Here is a 19,698-nt window from a genome sequence, read left to right as displayed (position 1 = left end):
AGTCAATGTGAAGGAAAATATAAGAAGATAGAATTAAAAGCTTCTGATAAATAAATAATTTATTGTTCCCTTTGCAGAAAACATGGCTGTGGATTTACTTCCCCTCGATTTAAAGATGAAATACAACAGGGGTTCAGTTTGAGTTGTTCTTCAGTGATGCTGGGGTTCACCACTTTCAGTCTCCTCCTGACCTCATGTTCCTGAAGGGAGATGGAGGGGGAAATGTGGGAGGGAGGTGGAGGTGGGTGGCAGGGAGTATGAGGGAGGGGTAGACTCAAACCAAGCAAACAAGGTGTTGAGCACCTCTGCCAGGTTGAGGCTGCTGGGGCTGGGGGGCGCATTAATAGTTTTTTGAGGGCTTGGATGCCTCCCCAGACCTAGCTGCTGTTGGTACAATTAAGTAATTAATTTGCCATTACTTAAAAAGCCATCTCTAGACCCAGTGGTCTTAGCTAATTATTCTCAGGTTTGGGTTGTGTGTAAGCAGGAGAGGACCCAAACGCACGATTCAAGACAGACGGGGATAAACTCAAAAGGCACGGCTTTATTAACAGGAACACAGGGAGCGATACAACACTGTACTGGGAGAAACTAAAAGCTAAGGCACAGGGGAGACACAAGGAAACACACACGACCACGAGGGACGACGCGACACGGAACAGAGGGGGACGCTGACATAAATACACAGAAGGTAACGAGGGAAGTGGAAGCACACGGGGAACACAGCTGAGGACAATTACACATGACAGAGCGGGGAGGACGCGAAACTGAAAATGCTGATGCCAAGACGCGGACCTTAAACATCACACAGAAAGTACACAGAGACAGCCGAGACAGGCAGAGAGAGAGAACACGATGGGAAGAGGAAAACACAGGACACAAGGAGTGGAAGAAAAGCACAGTAACTCAAATCACTATATACACAGTCACACAGAGGGAGACACAGAGGAAAACACAGGGGCAAATCTAATAAACAATACCGAGCAGAAAACCTAGGGATCTTAAGAATACAAATTAACTTAATACACAATGTCAAAACATCAGGTCAGAAGTCCTGGGACCATGACAATCATAGGCCAATCTCCAACCTTCCTTTCATATCAACATCCTTGAAAGAGCAGTTGTCAAACAGCTAACAGATCATCTGCAGAGGAATGGCTTATTTGAAGAGTTTCAGTCAGGTTTCAGAGCTCATCACAGCACAGAAACAGCTTTAGTGAAGGTTACAAATGATCTTCTTATGGCCTCTGACAGTGGACTCATCTCTGTGCTTGTCCTGCTAGACCTCAGTGCAGCGTTCGATACTGTCGACCATAATATCCTATTAGAGCGATTAGAACATGCTGTAGGTATTACAGGTACTGTGCTGCAGTGGTTTGTATCATATCTATCTAATAGACTCCAGTTTGTGCATGTAAATGGAGAGTCCTCTTCACACACTGAGGTTAATTATGGAGTTCCACAGGGTTCAGTGCTAGGACCAATTCTGTTTACATTATACATGCTTCCCTTAGGCAGCATCATTAGAAGACATAGCATACATTTACACTGCTATGCAGATGCACCCTCTCAATCTCAAATCTCCATTTGAAGTTTCAGCGATTCTGGGAGCAGCTCCTGGGAGTTGGCAGCAAAGGAATTACCTAAGTCATTAGATCCTCTCATTTCCATGTGTAGCAGGATGGATGATCACATGCACGAGTATGGTAAATGGACCTCTGATCCTCGGACCGCCAGCAGGGGGATTTACACCTGCGGCAGGAGACACTTCCACAGAGCGGCGCTTGGAGGGAAGCGAGTTGGCAGATGGGGATGAGCAGCCCATGCAAGCCAGCCGTGCACGGCTTTCCCTGTTGGATCGGAGGAGAAGACTGCTAGCGGGTGAGTGTTTCTATTGTGGGCAGAAGGGGCACTGTATGTACACTTGACTCCTCCTGGGTGAAAGATCATGCCCATTGGTAAGTGTGGGGTTGCTGGCAGGCACGATTCGAGAAACTTCCCTACCATGACTCACCTGTTTAGCTAAGTTAATGCAGAGCGGAGTAAAACTTTATTGATCAGGTGTTAGCTCAAAGTCTTGGTCTTCCATTGATCCCTCTGACAGAACCACTACAAGTCTCGGCTCTTAATGGGACCCTACTCGCTGAACATTCAGCTATCACTGTTTGGTAACCGCATGGAGGAGGTTAGTCTGTTTCTTTTCCATGCTCCGAGCACTCCTTTAGTTCTTGGCGACCCCTGGCTATTTAAGCGCGATCCGCAGATGGATTGGGCTAAGGGCAGCATCTCTGGATGGAATACCTAGCATTACAAAAATTGCTTGTATGCAGCTACACCTAGTGTGACTTCCAATGAACTCCTCGACCCATTAGATAAACCTGACCTTTCCGCAGTTCCAGAAGTTTACCATGACCTCACCAAGGTTTTCAGCAAAGATTTGGCTCTCTCTCTGTGCCACCTCACCATCATTACGATTGTAGCATAGATTTGCTTACTGGCGCCCCATTACCCATCAGTCAACTGTATAGTCTGTTTATGCCAGGAAGCTTGACATCCCACAAGCTTTGGATGTTGCTGGGACACAAACAAGGTCAAGGTCACGTTTATTTATTTAGCACTTTTAAAACAACAGAGTTTACCAAAGTGCTGTATAAAGTCTCTGCACTCATGTCTGACAGCACAGATTGTATCTCCTTGCCAGGGCTGACGGGTTAGGGTTAGGTTTAGTCTGTTTGGTTATAAAAAGGGGCAATGCAGTCCAATACAGCAGTGCAGGTAGATATAAAACAGTTTGTAAGGTCCTCAGTACTCAAGCTTGAGCAGAAGTCCAAATTGCTCAAGTCATAGCGTAAGGCTCAGTTATATCTTGCAACAGTCAGCGTGCTTGTGAATAGCTTTTATTGCTGTTGTTGTTTATTCCAGACAGCTTTCCAACTGTTTCTTTAAATTCAAGGTAGTGTGCTACCTTGAATTTAAAGAGCTGTAAAGCTCTTGGCATCCTTCATGCGATGGAACCATTGCAGCAGGGTGTGGTCTGAGCAGATGGTGAATGAGCATCCCAAGAGGTAGTAACAAAGAGTCGACCGCCCAGCGGATTGCCAGACATTTCTTCTCTACCGCGCTGTATTACCTCTCCCGCTCTGTCAAGTTCTGGCTGATGTATAGGATCGGGCAGTCAACTGAAAGATGTGCCCTGATCAGTCAGTATCTCTTTTGGGATGCCGACTCGAAAGATGACCTGAAACAGTGCCTGCGTCACAGCCTTGCTTCGGTATATTAAGTTGCATAATCCACCAGAACTAATACAAAGCAATATGTGCATGCACTCTGGTCCCGGTCATGTTGCCCCAAACTTTGCATCAGCTGTAAAACAGCCTGTTTCAGTTTAAGAGTTGTTTTCATGCCCAGCTTGAATCACTCTTCACCACGACGGCCTCCTACAGCGGTCGTATCACTGCAGCTGTGGTCCCAATTAGGGATGGGTATCGTTTAGGTTTTATCCGATACCGGTGCCAAAACTGTACTTTTGAAACGGTGCCGGTGCTTAAACGGTGCTCGAACCGGTGCTTAAAGAATAAAGAACACAAACTTCGTCCAAAAACCTCTTGTGTTTTTATTTTTCCCAGTAATTTTTTTTAAGCAAAATTATAACAAAGTTAGCCCTTTCTGTCAATAAAACATAACGTCTTTGGTTGGAACCAGTGCTTAAACAATTGAAAACAAACTTTGTCATGAAACCTGTGATGTTTAGCAGTTTTTTTGCAAGAAGATAATCATATTAGCCTTTTCTGGAGCTATACGGCATCGCTCTTGGCTGATGGCATGCCCAGCACAAGAGAAAACTCTTTCAGAAGGCGTTGATGAGGCTGGGACACACAAGTATTTTTCTGATAGGGCAGATAAATTGGGGAGTGTATCCCTCTTACTCCACCACCAGGCCACAGGGTCTTGTCCAGAGGTAATTCCTGGCAGTCTTTTGTATATTTGAAGCTCCGTCTGTACCTGCTCTGTGATTGAGGGGACTCTACCCGCTTGAGAAGCAGCCTGTTGAAGCTCTCTGTCTTCATCCTCAAACAGCTTTTCTAACGGTGACTTCTGGACCTTACTTAGCTGAAAAACAACAAAAAAAGATGTGTGAGGTTTGCAAAATAAATAAAGATCACTTTTAGAATGTAGTGGTTGTGTTAGAAAAAATCTGAAATTACATATTTTTCTGGCTTGTCCATGTCAGCATCATCCACCTCGCTGTGTGCTTTGGGGTCCTCAGTGGGAGGCTATGGACACACAGATAGTAAAAGAGCATTCCTTCAACCTAGAAACTACATCATGATGCAAAAGGACAAGATTGTACACACACAATGAAAATACCTGCGCAACTGCTGCTGTGGCATTTGCAACTGCTGCCTTCTCCAACCTGTCCCAGATGTCAGTAGCTGCCTCACCATCTAGCCTGCCTTTAAAACGTGGTAATTCTTTTTTTCAGATAAAATAAATAAAACATATAAACCAGCTCCCAGAATAAACAGAAAATACATTTGAATTTTCATTAATTTTTTTCTTCCAGATAAAAAATAAAAACATATAGCTCACCTTTTATTCAAATATAGTTTACTTATAATATTTAGAGAACACTTACAAAGCTAAGCAGCTATGAACATATTAACCTTTACAGTATTATACAGTCTATTTTTTATGTCAGAGTAATACAACATTTTTCACCTGAATGATGGTGACTCCACCGTTGAAAATGGATGGAGATCTTTGACTATAAATTTTGTCACTGCCCTATGAATTTCGTCCACTTTTTCTTTCGTCATTTTAGCCTTTTTGGCCAGGGTGAAGGGAGTATCTGCCATCAAACAAGAAGACAGCCTCATGTAACTACTACGGTGTTTGCTAGTTCACCTTACATGCATTAATTTAATAACGTGGTTAGCTTACTCAACTTAAATTACACACGAACAACATTAAGATACTCACCCAGAGAAGAACGGGTGCTGCTGCCATCATCATCATCAGTTATCATTTCTGCTAACTGATGGCATGCCCAGCCATCACTGGCAGGGCTAGGGGCCGGACTCTCCTCTTCGGGTTCTTGGATGTTGCTAACTCCGAGAACAGGCACCACACCCGCAGTAGATGTGCTAGGTGTGATGTCTTGCTGCAAGTTATCAAATGCGGTGCATTTCTCGGCTTTTAAAAAAACGCTATGCGACGCCATGTGTTTCATTAGATTTGAGGTGTTACCTCCTTTGCACATTATTACCTTTAAGCACTTGTTGCAGGCTGCTGAGTTTATATCTTTTGCTGTGAAGTACAGCCACACTCTCGAGCGCTTCGCCTTCGGCATTTTAGCTCTGCTCTAAAAAAAACCCGTACGTACCTGGGCCCGCCTACTATCCTGGGAAAGGAAGTGATTGGCTAGATTTCTCAGGGAAAAAAGCACCGAAATGAAGCACCGAATTGTGCGCTGCTTTTCGGTCTGGTTACTACCGTTTATGTCAGAACCGGTTCCACAATGGCACCGGACACCGGTACCCATCCCTAGTCCCAATACATCTGTTGATCTCTCGTTCCCCTCTTTGCTCACTCGTCAACAAGACTGTCCTCCACGTGGGGCAGCAACTCATCCCTGATGCAAAGTAGGCACTCCACCCTTTTCTGGGTGAGGACCATGGCCACAGATTTGAAGGTGGTGATTCTCACTCCCGCCACTCAACACTCAGCTGTGACCTGCTCCAGTGACCACTGGAGGCCACCACCTGATGGCTGACCAAGCCCGACAGGCTTCATGGTAATTACTATCACGACAGGCACCAACAACCTTACTGTCGCAGCTCCTTGCAGCAGCCTCAATGATGTCCATTCTTAGCCGCCCTCAGAATGCTGTTGGGTATGCTAGGTCTGTCCGTCATGCTCCCTGCCACCTGATCCAACTCACCACCAGGTGATGATTAGCTGAAAACTCAGCTATCAACTCAGGTGATTATCTCTCATCCTCATGCATAAATCAGGCACTCTCCCCACCAGAGAGGTGATATTCAACGTCAGTCTCAATAGCTCTGAGCACCACACAATAATGCAATGAAAGCATATTTTTTAAAAAGGGCGACAAAAACCTTTCATTCCTATGATCTGCAGAATAATTTGGGCACAAAACTAATTTCACTGTTCAAAAACTTGCAGCTTTCACTACAGACTGTGCAGACAGTGTTGGCAGTCTAAACTAAGTCTGTGTGATATAATCATGAGTTACACAGCATGTTTGTAGAATTAACTGGAGTCATCAGCAACAGCAGAGAGCAGCCCCACCTTAAGTCTAATAAGAGAGGACAGGAAAAGAACATTTTTAACAAAACAAATACTATTGTTATTATTATGTAAAATGTAATTAAACAGAAATGTCCGTTAAATATAAAAGCATTTTGCTTATGTTGTTAAAGAAAGGCTAGATTTGATATTAATAGATGCCACGGATGTTCAAAAACTGCCATAAAGCATTAAAATAAATACAGGGATTAAGTATATACAGTTCATATGTTATAAAGGTTCATATGGATTAAAAACAAGCCCCATCCCCTAATGACCACTGCTACACTACGGTCAAGGACGGCTACAAGGCACAATCTCGCCCTCCGTTTGGCAAATCCAATCACGCCGCCATCTTCCTCATGCCAAAATACAAACAAAGGCTGAAACAGGAAGTTCCGGTTCAGAGGAAGGTCGCGCGCTGGACGGACCAATCGGTGGCCGCGTTACAGGACGCACTCGATGACGCAGACTGGGACATGTTCAGAAACAGCTCCGATGATGACGTCAACGTGTTTACAGAAGCGGTTGTGGGATTCATCGGGAAACTAGCGGATGATACCGTGGAGACAAAGACTATCACAACGTTTCCCAACCAGAAGCTGTGGGTGGATAAAACCATCCGCGACGCTCTGAGATCCCGCAGCGCTGCCTACAACACGGGACTCGCGACGGGGGACATGGACCCGTACAAAGCCGCGTCATATGACGTGCGGAAGGCGGTGAAAGAGGCGAAGCAGCGCTACGGGAGGAAACTAGAGTCACAACTCCAACAGATTGACTCTAGGAGCCTGTGGCGGGGACTAAGGACAATAACGGATTATAAAGCACCAACAACCGGTATGACGAACGCGGCCGTGACTCTGGCAGACGAGCTGAACACTTTCTATGCTCGCTTCGAGGCTGCAGCTAAGGACTCCAACGATGCTAGTGCTAGCGGCGCTAACGGCTGCAGACAGGAAGATACTGCCAGCACCGGAAACGTGCTCGTCATCTCCGAGCATGACGTGAGGAGAGCCTTCAAGAGAGTGAACACCAGGAAAGCAGCAGGACCAGACGGCATCCCAGGTCGTATCCTCAGAGACTGCGCATACCAGCTAGCTCCTGTGTTCACTGAGATATTCAACAACTCTTTATCTCAGTCGGTGATCCCCACATGCTTTAAAGAGTCCATCATTGTTCCTGTCCCGAAGAAACCCCACCCTGCTTCTCTCAATGACTATCGCCCTGTAGCCCTCACCTCAGTAGTGATGAAGTGCTTTGAACGCCTGGTCAGAGACTTCATCATTTCTTCACTACCAGACACACTGGACCCACTACAGTTCACTTACCGTCCAAATCGTTCCACAGACGATGCCATCTCTCATCTCCTCCACACATCACTTACTCACTTGGACACTAGAAGAGGGAATTATGTTAAAATGCTCTTCATAGACTACAGCTCTGCATTTAATACCATAATTCCCTCCACACTCACCACCAAGCTGGAGCATCTGGGACTCAGCTCATCTATGTGTCAGTGGATCTCCAACTTCCTAACTGGCAGACCACAGGCAGTAAGGATGTCTCAGCCTCCACCACTCTCAGCACTGGAGCCCCCCAGGGGTGTGTTCTGAGCCCCCTGCTGTACTCTCTGTGCACATATGACTGTGTGGCCACTACCATCTCCACCACCATCATCAAGTTTGCTGACGACACCGTCGTGGTGGGCCTGATCTCTGATAACAACGAGACAGCCTACCTGAAGGAGATTAGGAATCTGGAGAACTGGTGCCAGAGGAACAGCGTCCTTCTAAACGTCAGTAAGACAAAGGAGCTGATAGTGGAGTTCAGCACTAAGCAGGAGAGGAACTACCGGACCCCCGTCATCAACGAGTGCCCAGTGGAGAGAGTGGACAGCTTCAAATACCTCGGAGTTCACATCACGCAGGACCTGTCATGGTCCTGTCACATCAACACCGTGGTGAAAAAGGCCCGACAGCGTCTCTACCACCTCAGACGCTTGAGAGACGCTCAGGAACTTTTACTCGTGCACCATAGAGAGCATCCTGACGGGAAACATCTTAACCTGGTTCGGGAACAGCACCATGCAGGACAGACTAGCTCTACAGAGGGTTGTGCGATCAGCTGAGCGCACCATCGGCTCCGAGCTCCCTGACCTGCACTCAGTCTACAGCAGGCGGTGCTGGACCAAGGCCAGGAAGGTCGTGAAGGACCTCAGCCATCCCAACAACGGACTGTTCTCTCTGCTGAGGTCAGGAAAGCAATTCCGCTCCCTGAAGACCAACACAGAGAGACTGAGGAGGAGCTTCTTCCCGCAGGCGATACGGTCTCTCAATCACACCACCACACAGTACTGACCCACACATATAGTTCTTACACACACACTGGACATTCTGGACTTTGTTTACACTAATTCGATTAGATGCGTGGTCATCTAATCGAATCACTTCATCACTAAATCACTTTGAGCATATTTGCACTGCACAAGACACTTACAAATGTGGATTGCACAACACTGGACATTATATTTCTTCATATCCACTTAATACTGTACAGCTGCTGTTATTGTATATATATATTTATATTTCTTCATACATTCTTATATATTTCTATACTGTGTATTTGTGTATTGTGTATTTTGTTGTACAGTTATTTTATTTTCAACTTTAATTTATATATTTTATCTTATTCTTTCCCAGTTAAATTTACCCTTCATTCTAATTTGTGTTGTACAGTTATTTCATTTTTAACTTTCATTTTTATATTTTATTTTATTCCTTCCTAGTTAAATTGACCCTCTTTAATTTTCATATTTATTTCCTATCTTATTCATAGTCTTTATTTTCTTTAGGTCACGAGCAGTTGTGTAAGCATTTCACTGCATATCATACTGTGTATGACTGTGTATGTGACAAATAAAATTTGAATTTGAATTTGAATTTGACTGCATCTTCTGAAAAAGTTTCGTCCGGGCTCTTATCGAGCAGCTGCTCACTCTTCTAATTCAAACAATCAACAGAAAATTTCACTGAGAGATTTTTATATCAGGCTTTTAAAGCTGTGGTGTTAATTTTTAAGTAACATGAGCCGAGAGGCAGCAGCAATGCTAGGCTAACACTAGCTAGCTAGCAAGTTCATAAACCTGGTGCTAAACTGAGAGAAGGCACAAAAACAGTTTGAATAAGTGTAAACATTTGCTCACCAAATCAGTTTATCATGTAAAGAATCGCAGCAATGACAACAATAATCTAAGCTGAAGATTCTCCAGCTTCACCCAGTGTTGCCAACTCCTTAGTAAGGAAAATCGCTATTGGCTAAAAGTCGCTAGAATTCGCTAGATGATGTCATCACCTTATTTGCATAATTGGTCATGCTTGTGTAATTGTAACCACCGCTGTAGGAGAGAGAAATAACATCGTGGAAGAGACAGAGTAAAAAACACCCTAAATGCATTTAGAATATATTTAGAACTACAAATTAATAATTGCTAAAAGAAATGTTTGGGTTTTTTCTGTCACAATTCAAACCCTCCATTATCTGAGCTTGGGACTAGCAAAAGTGGCCCGAAGTGGCGGAGTTCCACATGTGTGTGTGTGAGTAGTTTTAAACCTTGTGATCCACCAAAAGTAACAGTAAAAAAACTTCAGGTGGGAGCAGCAGCTTCGCTCATTCGTGATTCATTTGCAGTAAGTATGCATAGGTGTGAACATCTGCTGCTCTGACAGAAGCTGGGGGCAACTGCTGCGTGATGACTATCCGCCACCTTTGAGCGCTTTGGCACGGGCGAGGTGACCACGGCAGCACCGGCTGCTTGTTGAGAGTAAGAGCGATTTGCGCTTTCACTTAAAGAGTCGTCATAAGTCTCCAATAACACCAGCAGAAGTCATCCGATTTGTTGCTAGTCGCTTTTAAGAAAAAAGTCACTAAGGGGGTGTGAAAACTCACTAAATATTGCGAAAAGGTTGCAACACTGGCTGCACCCATGTTTGCACAACATACACAAGGAGGAAAAAGTGGGCACCATGAACATGCGGGCTGATCTGTGCTAGGGAGGAGGAATGCAAAACCAAGACCATTTTGTCATCTGCTGATTTCGAGAGAGTGATTCATGCATTCATATCATCTAGGCTTGACTATTGCAATAGTCTCTATTTTGGTATTAACCAGGTCCTACTCTCTCGTTTGCAGCTGGTTTAGAATGCGGCTGGCCTGACTCCTAACAGGCACTCGCAAATTTGAACATCTCCTGAATCCTGGCACGTTTGCACTGGTTACCAGTATGTCGTAGAATCGACTTCAAGATTTTGTTTTGTTTTTAAATATCTGAATGTATTAGCTCCATCTTATGTGGCTGTGTGGCAGGATGTAGGACCCAAACACAGGACTCACAACATGGGAAGTTAATTGAAAACAGCAGCTTTATTGCTGGAAATAATTCTACACATTTACAGAAAATCAAACCAAAACAAGGAATTAGAAATAAGAAACTCAAACCAAAAAACTAAGGAGCTAAAGTTGGAAACAGAAGTAGGGATTTACACACAGCAAAGAGGATGTACGACACAACAACGGGCAGAGGAAAATGCAGGGCTTAAATACACTCAGGAATGACGAGGGAATGGGAGACACAGCTGGGACTAATCAGACATAGTGAGACAGGGAGGAAGCAAAACTGAATATACTGGACACAGGACAAAAAAACTATCAAAAATAAAACAGGAAACATTAGACCATAAAGATGCAGACTTGACACTGTGACATGAAACATGGAGACAAGAGTAACTAAGCATATAACACAGGGAGACACAGGCTTAAGGAGACACGGCTGACAGGGAAGACAGATGACTAAACATGGAGACAGAACAAAACCTAAGAACTAGAAATCACAAGGAACTAAAGAACTTACGAAGCTAAAGAGTGTCGTGGTCCAAGGTCATTCCACTTGTCTGCATGCTGCAGTATACAATCAGTAGAAAACAGCCCTGAGTTCTGGATGAGGAAGCTCGCCACAAGGGCTCGCGAGGATGCTGAGTGTGTGTTTGCCTCCCCTGGAAATTAAGATTGTAATGACCATTGCTACGCTGCTTGATCTAAGATTCAAGGCTGTGGGGTTCTGCAGTCAGACCAATGCTCAAGATGCAGAATGTGTCACCATCGCTGTAGCTGAAACACACCAAAGGATGCCTGTCCCTCCTGCCCCATCCACCTCCCCACAGCCAGAGCCAACAGCCGATTCTGCGACCCAGTCAGGAACAGCTTGTGTTGATCTGAAGTGCATAACACACTGACAGCCAATGTTCCCTGTAATGTTTCATGTGTCTGAGCAAACACACAAACTCCCTGAGCGTCCCTTGGACCACTGTGAGCAACAGCAGACGTGAGCACTGTGGTCACGCCAGCATCCAATCCATCCAAGTTACTTGTTTATTAAAATAATCAAATTACAGCATTTACATTTATGTTAGACTACTTTTAAGTAACTGCTTTATCCCACTTACAATGAAAATTAAAAAAAATCTTGTTCATGACCTGTGTAGCATGTTAACACTATTGGAAGGAAAAATAACTTCAACTCCAATTTTGAAAACACAACTTTCTTTTTTTTTTCTTTTTTTTTTTATAAAGCTCTGACTTGTATTATGAGTCTGTGGTCTGGGAGAGAGTCTGTAACTCTGTCTGCAAAATACAGTAAATAATGACCACTGTTGGGCAATTAATTATATAGTTACTTCTTCAAAAAAGTTACTGAATTATGCAAACAACAAAGTTTTTTGCGGCTGTTTACCTAAAAATGCAGCCAGGGCGTTTTTTAAATAAACATTTAAAGCTATTTACAGAACAATCAGCTGTTCTGCATCTGATGCCACACTAATTATTTGTGCCACTAAATGCCATGTTGCCATATAATTTTTTGATTGGTTGACATGGTACATTTGTCCACCAATAGGAAATTGTGGGGGTTTTTGGTTTTGTTTTTGCTCACAGGCTTTCGAGCGTTTTCCTTATAAAACGCCGTTTTTACCGTTTCTTCCCGCAGTAAATATAAACAACGACAGTATTCAGGAAGAAAACCAAACATTGCAGATATTTTTATCATAACTCTGGTTTTACGTGGCCGATCAACACAATTTAAAAACTGGTATAAAGTCCACACTTTTTCCATCAATTGTTCCGTCTGTCCTGCTCACATCTCCAATGGTTGTACACGTTGTCATTAATGTGGCTTCACTCCACATCAGCCGCTTTGCTAAAACACCGGTGTCGGCACATAAGGACGCTGTCAGAGCCTGTCAGCGACGTTGATTAGCTGCGTATATACGAATGTGAATCACATCATTGGCTGGACTACGGGATAAGGTGGCATCGTTCTAATCTAAGCAGCCAGTCACTGACTAACACTGCAAAACAGAATTGTTCAAGTTTTAATTTTAATTTCAATTCAGGTTAGATTTTTTTTTTTTTTTTTTGTGCACAACGCAGAGACCGTGCCAGCAGTGCGCAATTGCGCACACGCACAGCTTAGAGGGAACATTGCTAACAGCATTACAGCATGTTCTTAAAATGTCTTTAAAAAGTTTTAATTCTGTTGCTGAAAATATGTAAATATAAAATGTCTTAATTAGACGAAAAATCTTTTCAGAATATAAATATCATTAAATAACTTCAGAAAAAGTTTCACTTGACTCTTCAAATTTAATGTAATAAAAATATTGATTTTATTTTAAATATAATCTTAACCTCTCTTAGCCATTTAATTTGGTTATTGGTGATGGTCAGCTGTGTGGTGGAGAGGAATGCCAGCGCAGATGCCCCAGACCACACAGACATGTATGAGGGAGACTTTATTGATCAACATTATTTATTAGACAAACAGACATAACATCATTTTTTCACCCAAAAACATACATGTTCAAAGCAACACAACGTTGGCCCAATATCAGACAATCGTGAACTCCACCCTGTAGCACGAGCAGCTGCTCTTCATATTTTTGGCCACCAGATGTCACCAGAGAGGACTGTGTTTCAATACAAGCTGGACTGCTGATAATTGGTCCTGAAGCCATACCTCCATCTGGGGTTACATAGTCAACAAACTACACACATATTTCTCATCTAATAACCTTAATGATATAGAGATAATAACCATAATTATCAGAAACTGAGTTGTCATAGCAGCAAATATAGAACAAACAACAAGCACTCATATAAAATGAGTGTAGAAACAGAGTTATGATAGATGTTAAGATAAACAGATAAGTATGTGTGCAAACATGTCGTGGTGTACAAAGTGACAGGGTGCACAGAGGTGTGATTAGTTCTGTTCCACATGTGTGGATCTGACCCCAGTGGATGAATTAAAGTCTGACAGCAGCAGAAGGGACGAGCTTCTGTTACGTCCCCTGATACAGTCGGGTTGGAGGAACCTGTTGCTGAAGCTGCTCTTCAATTACAATTATTAAATAAAATATGGCCTACTGTCTACAATCTACAATAAATATAAATATAACTATTCAATGCCCTCTTCACCCACAGGAACCTTTAAAAGGCACTCGAGATGCTTTTGGCTGGCACGTCATCGAGCGGAAACACGGGTAAGACAATCGTATCCGAAAGGTAAGTGTTAAAGTACCGTTTTAAACAGCACCAGCTGGAAGACCGCTCACAAGAAAAACCTGCAACCAAATAATCAACAGCATAACAGACCTTTGTATGAGTACTGTTTGCTGTAATATAAATATGAAAATCACTCATGTATGTTTCTGTGGTTAAGGAATGAAGACGACCTTGGTCACAATGCCAAAGACTGTTGCTAACTCTGAAAAAGGACTCTGCTACATAAGGAGTACTTTTATGTTTGACACTTTGGGTGTATGAGGAAACTTTTGACTCGTTTCCAAGTATTTGTGATGTGTAGCGCTGAAACGCTACTCAACAGGAATTCATCATTTTGTCACATGACTGAATCTTTGTATTGTTTTGCCTTTGAGGTTTATTTAAGTACTTTAGGAGGCATCCAGGGACTTTTACTTGTTGTAAATACATAAATGGGTAAATCAGGTCATTCAGTCATTACAGAGTAGCTTTTCTGTATGTTTTCAAGTGTTGAAACCAACCTTGGACTGAAATAAAAGCGATGAAGTGAGTGGTTTGTTTTCATTTTTACAATAACACAAAGTTTGTGTGAAGTCTTTAATATTCTAGAAAAACATCTGACTGCACAAACATGTTTGGACTTGACATCACTGAATTTCCACGAAGCTGCTCAACTGTTAAAAATAATTTAGATTCAATGCTGCCTCTTATGAAACTATGTGACCAGCATGCGTGGCTGCTGACCTGAATATAGAGCCAGCTTTAACTCACTGTGCATATTTAAAAGGATTAACTGTGGAGCAGAAACAGCAGCTAGTATTTCCTCCTACATATAAGCAAATATTTAAACTCTGATTTATGGAGCACATTTCAGGTCAGAGGTCATCAGGGAGGAGAGTTGCTGATATGCAGTTACAGTTGTACACCAGGTCACCAAGGAATTCCTTCAGTTTACCAAAAAGCCCGTTTAGAGCTCAGGAGCTTCTTCCTTTTTGTGTCTCTACTCTGCAGAAACAATGAACTACAGATGTTCTCAGAGCTCTGTGTGGGGGCGTACTTGATTGGAGGTTTCCTGAAAAACAAGAGGAAGCTTTGAGTAAAGTAAAAGCTCTGAATAATTTTATTAAGCCAGCCTTTGAGGTCCTCTTGAAACCTTCGTTAGACATTGTTTTTCTGTATATGCATGTATTACTGATACTGGACGCTCTATGGTCCTAGTTTTACTGGACCTCTCTTCGGCTTTTGATATGATGGACCATAGCATCTTATTATTAAGACTTGTCTCACTGCGGATATTAGAGGCACTGCCCTTGACTGGTTTAAATCATACCTCGCTGACAGGTCCTTTTCGGTTAACTTAGGCACCTTCTCCTCTTCCTCTGCACCGGCCTTTTGCGGTGTGCCTCAAGGATCAGTTTTAGGCCCTATTCTTTTTCATTGTATTTGATCCCTCTAGGCGTAATCTTTGAAAAATACAATATCACCTTTCCCTGTTACGCCGATGACATACAGATCTATTTTGAACTTACTGACGACCTTGCTGTGTCTCTGCACTACTTTCAAGAATGCAGTGTGAGGTCAAAGAATGGTTCCTGAGTAATTCCCTTGTTTTAAACATTAAGAAGACTGAGATCGTGGTGTTCAGAATCAGAATCAGAATCAGAATCAGAAAGGGTTTTATTGCCAAATGTTGAGCAGGTTTACAACATTAGGAAATTGCTGCGGTGCTTAGTGCAAACATACTGTCATAAATAACGCTTAAATAGACATGAGAAAAAAAAAAAATAAAATAAAAAATAAGAATAAGAATTAAAAGTGCTAAGTAGATAGATATATACATGATATATACATGAGTGCAGGTGGTGATCAGTGCCAAACATGGAATGATGCAGTGAACACAGCGTAGGGTCTTGTGTTAGTGGTGGGAACAGTCATACGGTTATTGTTCATGTGTCCAACAGCAGAGGGGAAGAAACTGTTCTTATGGCGAGAGGTTCTGGTGCGAATGGACCGGAGCCTCCTGCCTGAGGGGAGCAGGTCAAACAGACTGTGTCCAGGATGAGAAGGGTCAGCTGAGATCCGAGCTGCACGCCCCAGTGTCCTGGAGGTGTACAGGTCCTGCAGAGATGGGAGTCTGCAGCCAATCACCTTCTCAGCAGAGCGCACAACACGCTGCAGTCTCTGTTTGTCCCTGATAGTGGCTCCAGCGTACCACACGGTGATGGAGGAGGTGAGGATGGACTCGATGATTGCAGTGTAGAATTGCATCATCGTCCGTGTTGGCAGGTTGAATTTCTTCAGCTGCCTCAGGAAGTACATCCTCTGCTGGGCTTTCTTAATGACGGAGGTGATGGTGGGCTCCCACTTCAGGTCCTGGGTGATGGTGGTACCCAGGAAGCGGAATGAGTCCACAGAGGTGATGGGGGTGTCAGTCAGGATGATGGGGGGGAGTGGGGCTGTGTGCTTCCTGAAGTCCACAATAATCTCCACTGTCTTCTGGGCATTCAGCACCAGGTTGTTGTGGCTGCACCAGGACACCAGACGTTCAACCTCCCTCCTGTAGGCAGACTCATCCCCGTCCGAGATGAGTCCAATAACGGTGGTGTCATCTGCAAACTTGATTAGCTTGACAGACTGGTGGGTGGAGGTGCAGCAGTTGGTGTACAGGGAGAAGAGCAGAGGAGAAAGAACACAGCCCTGAGGGGAGCCGGTGCTGATGGTCCGGGAGTCCGAGACGTTCTTTCCCAGCCTCACATGCTGCTTCCTGTCCGTCAGGAAGTCAGTGATCCACCGGCAGATGGGATCAGGCACATTCATCTGGGAAAGCTTGCCTTGGAGATGGTCTGGAAGGATGGTGTTGAAGGCAGAGCTGAAGTCCACAAACAGGATCCTGGCGTAGGTTCCTGGGGAGTCCAGATGCTGCAGGATGAAGTGTAGGGCCATGTTGATGGCGTCATCTACAGACCTGTTGGCTCTGTATGCAAACTGCAGGGGGTCCAGGAGGGGGGCCGTGAGGGTCTTGAGATAGGAGAGAACCAGGCGCTCAAATGACTTCATGACCACAGATGTCAGAGCCACAGGTCTGTAGTCATTTAGTCCAGTGATCCTTGGTTTCTTGGGGACAGGGATTATGGTAGAGGACTTGAAGCAGGCAGGCACATGACATGCCTGCAGTGAGGAGTTGAAAATGCCAGAAAACACTGGGGCCAGCTCGTTTGCACAGTGTCTGAGGGTGGCAGGAGACACACCGTCTGGGCCGGGAGCTTTCCGAGCATTCAGACTCTTAAACTGCTTCCTCACACCTGCTTCATGAATATGAAGAGTAGTGGTGGGAGGAGGTGGTGTGAAATCCCCCTTTGTGTGGGGTGAGGAGGGGGGTGTTGTAGGTGAAGTGTTTGATGGTGGTGATGGCTCTATGGAGGGGGGAGAGGTGGGGGAATGAGTGACTCTATTGTTGGGGCCGTTGGAGGTGTGAAGGCTGCCTGATGGCTCGTCAAAACGGCAGTAAAAGTCGTTAAGGGTGTTGGCCAAGAGCAAGTCATCAGTGGAGTGGGGGGTTTTAGGCTTGTAGTTGGTGATATTCCTAAAACCTTTCCACACAGAGGCCGAGTCATTCTCTGAGATCTGCTGCTGCATCTTCTCAGAGTGCTGGTGTTTAGCAATGTCCACTTCTTTAGTGAACCTGTACTTGGCCTCTCTGTAGCAGTCCCTGTCTCCGCTTCTGAACGCCTTTCTCTTTTCCAGCCACAGCTTTTTGAGTTTAGGAGTAAACCAGGATTTGTCATTGTTATAACTCACCCTGGTGCGTGATGGCACAATGCTGTCCTCACAGAAGTGGATATAGGAGGTGACAGTGTCCGTAAACTCGTCCAAGCTGTTAGAAGCAGCCTTCATTGTGTCCCAGTCTGTAGACTCCAAACACGTGCGAAGCTCCTCCACAGCCTCGTTGCTCCACAGTTTTTTAGTCCTCACGACAGGTTTGGAGAGCTTCAGCCTCTGTCTGTACGCGGGGATTAGGTGGATCATGACGTGGTCAGAAAGTCCGAGTGAAGCGCGGGGCACCGCGCGATAGGCCCCGCTGATCGTACTGTAACAGTGGTCTAATGTCCTCTCCTCTCTGGTCGGGCATTTAATATACTGCTTGTATTTGGGAAGCTCATGGCTCAGATTGGCTTTGTTAAAGTCCCCAAGAGCAATAATGAGAGAGTCCGGGAATGTCCGCTCCATGTGCAGTATCTGCTCCGCGAGTGCGCACTGAGTTGCCTGCACATCTGCATCTGGCGGGATGTAAACAGCGGCCAAGATGAATGAAGCAAACTCCCGCGGAGAATAAAACGGTTTGCAGTGAATGAAAAGGTATTCCAGAGAGGAAGAGCAGTGCTGAGCAATCACTGTTACATCTGTGCACCAGCCACTATTAATGTAGAAGCAGACACCTCCACCTGTGGTCTTACCAGAGAGAGAGGCCTGCCGGTCCGCGCGCAGCAGATGAAAACCCTCCAGCTTGAGCGCGCAGTCCGGGATGTCCTCACAGAGCCACGACTCCGTAAAACATAAGACACAGGAGGAGGCAAAGTCTCTGTTCATGCTTCTCATCAGGGCCAGCTCGTCCATCTTATTCCTGAGTGAGCGTACGTTGGAAAGGAAGATCCCAGGAAGAGCAGTTCGCAGTCCGCGTCTCCTCAGACGCACGAGTGCGCCGGCTCGCTTTCCTCTCCTTCGGCGTCTCACTTTCCTGATCAGAGTCTGCAGTAAATCTGCCGCAGATGCGACAAATATTGGAAGTAAATCCACAGGTGTTGTAGTCCTGTAGTTAAGAAGCTCTTCTCTGGTGTAAGAATATCCAGAGGAGTGCCCAGACACAGAAGTTATGCACAAAAACAAAACAGAAGTAACGCACAGAAGCACCAGTAATATCCCTCGTGTCCAACTTCATGCTGCTTTGGGTCCCTTTGCTAGCTCTTCCTGTGACTATGACAGTAACTTGGGTGTATTGCTGGATAGCATAGCAAGTACCGTATTCAATTTCAAATATTGCTGCTTACATTCAAAAATATTAATAAATTAGCGCCGAGTTATCTTAGTGAACTTCTCAGACCACATATTCCTGCTAGAACACTTAGATCTGCTACTCAAATACTTGTTACTCACTGGTGTCAAGACAACCATCTCACCCTCAATGTCACAAAGACAAAGGAGTTGATAGTGGACTTCCGGAGGTGCAGAGAAGTACACACCCCCATCACCATCAACGGCGCTGCGGTGGAGAGAGTGAGCAGCTTCCAGTTCCTTGGTGTACATCTGGCTGAGGATCTTATGTGGTCAGGACACATAAACAAAACAGTGAAGAAGGCGCAACAGCGCCTCTTCTTTCTCAGGAGACTGAAAAGATTCGGCATGAGCCCCCGCATCCTCAGGACCTTCTATCGCTGTGCCATTGAGAGCATCCTCACTGGATGCATCACCACCTGGTATGGCAACAGCACCGCTTACATATGTATATATACATATATACATATGTATATATATATATATATATATATATATATATATATATATGTATATATATATATATATATATACATATATATATATATATATATATATATATATATATATACATATATATACACACACACGTACATATATATATTTAGTATACACATTCAGTAATGCGCACACACTCTTATATTGTACATATATTTATTCATATAACTCTCAGATTTACCCATCTTATATTTTGCTTGCTTGTTCCCTGCTTAGCTCTTATGTCCTTGTCTAGTCTCGTGTTTT

The 19,698-nt window shown here is 44.2% G+C and overlaps 2 long non-coding RNA genes across 2 annotated transcripts; one reads left to right on the top strand and one right to left on the bottom strand.

The window, feature by feature from the left end:
• Positions 1–300: 300 nt before the first annotated feature.
• Positions 301–14,455, top strand: LOC146378513 (uncharacterized). The gene is made up of 2 exons (XR_014801696.1): positions 301–1,881; positions 13,846–14,455. It is a non-coding gene; the product is annotated as an uncharacterized LOC146378513 (long non-coding RNA).
• Positions 4,094–5,026, bottom strand: LOC146378514 (uncharacterized). Its single transcript, XR_014801660.1, has 3 exons — positions 4,720–5,026; positions 4,369–4,472; positions 4,094–4,274 (listed from the first exon to the last, which is right to left on the bottom strand). It is a non-coding gene; the product is annotated as an uncharacterized LOC146378514 (long non-coding RNA).
• Positions 14,456–19,698: the final 5,243 nt, after the last annotated feature.

The sequence above is a fragment of the Perissodus microlepis genome, chromosome 11 (genome assembly GCF_051167445.1).
Source record: "Perissodus microlepis isolate ML-2025 ecotype Zambia chromosome 11, ASM5116744v1, whole genome shotgun sequence".
Lineage (NCBI taxonomy): Eukaryota > Metazoa > Chordata > Actinopteri > Cichliformes > Cichlidae > Perissodus > Perissodus microlepis.
This window is presented reverse-complemented; position numbering and strand designations above follow the sequence as displayed.